The sequence below is a fragment of the Tamandua tetradactyla genome, chromosome 9, assembly GCF_023851605.1.
Source record: "Tamandua tetradactyla isolate mTamTet1 chromosome 9, mTamTet1.pri, whole genome shotgun sequence".
Lineage (NCBI taxonomy): Eukaryota > Metazoa > Chordata > Mammalia > Pilosa > Myrmecophagidae > Tamandua > Tamandua tetradactyla.
Window position 1 is genome coordinate 72,074,351 of NC_135335.1, and position 1,314 is coordinate 72,075,664.

Consider the following 1,314-nt stretch of genomic DNA (forward strand, 5'->3'; position numbering starts at 1 on the left):
TTCTGAATGAAGAGTGACCTATTTCACTTATTTTTTTTTCTAGTAAGAAATAGTAGGAATAGAATAGCATGCTCTGCCTGAAAATAAGCAGCATGGTTTGTCTGAATATATTTATAGCTGGTATATTATTTTTGTTCTTTATGCTCTAAAGACCAAGGGTCAATGTATTTGAAGGAGAAAAAGTAGAACTACCCCAGGAAGTAAAACTATTAAGAGCAATGGATTTTCACACCATGAAACTACACAAAAGACATACATATTGAGACCTTATCAAATGTACCTTTAAATTCTGCATAGGGGGTAGAAGTATAACAGGGAAAAGGCACAGGCAGTTTGGAAAGTAGACCAAAACCAAAAGGTCAAGCTATTACATGTGCAGTGATAGAACTTATACTACTCCAGACAATTTCACACTGCAGGTGGAATGAGCGCTATGAGATTAAAGAGTTTAAACAAAATACTTAAAAAAGAACATAGGGAAATCAAGCCTTCTTATATTTTGCTAAACTTCATTTCCTTTATGTTTTAAAAATGTCTTCTTGACATACTTACCTGGCAGGGGAGACACCATGATCACGAAGGTGGTTTTCCCAGGGCGAGGCTTGTCCATTGCACTGCGGGCATGCTGACCCCTGCGATTTCACAACATGTGGGAAACTCAACTGCATAATTTGTGGTAGTGGGGACTGCATGCCTGCTCCCCCCCCCCAAAAAAAAATGTCTTCTTGTATATTTTTCTCACTCACATTTGTATTTATAACCTAGGTGTGTATCTTTTCTTCAATGCCATAACTTTTTCTGAATTAAAACCCACATTGATGAATACTGTGTCATTAGTTTATGCTGATTATTACCCTGACATGTTGCAGGCTTCCACTGGCTACTAGTCAATCTTGCAGTTCTTATAGATTGTATCTCCTGGTTCACTCACACTCTTTCTAAAAATACTTCTTTCTCAATTCCATTTGATACTACTATGCAAAAAAAAAAAAAAAAAAAAATCAGGTCCCCATGCTCAGGACTCTAAATTCCTGAAATTTTTCTTCTCCAATGGCCTTTTCTATACTGTTTTGACATGTATTCCTCTATTATCAGCTGGGGCACCAATTAGTGACATGTCTCTTATAATTTGTTTCACTATCACACTCACTCAAATGCCTCCCTGTCTTTATCACTTATTTCCTTTTATCCCAATTTTAATAATAAATTAATACTATCAAAATCCACAATACATTTATCCCACTATTTCCAGCAAATTTTCATGTCCTCATTTCACTTTTTAGTTAAAATTTTATAGTCAGGTATAATCACTAT

At 35.5% G+C, this 1,314-nt stretch overlaps 1 non-coding gene across 1 annotated transcript; it reads left to right on the forward strand.

The window, feature by feature from the left end:
• Window positions 1–544: 544 nt before the first annotated feature.
• On the forward strand, window positions 545–707 carry LOC143647534 (U1 spliceosomal RNA). The gene has a single exon (XR_013158148.1). It is a non-coding gene; the product is annotated as a U1 spliceosomal RNA (small nuclear RNA).
• The last annotated feature ends 607 nt before the right edge of the window (window positions 708–1,314 follow it).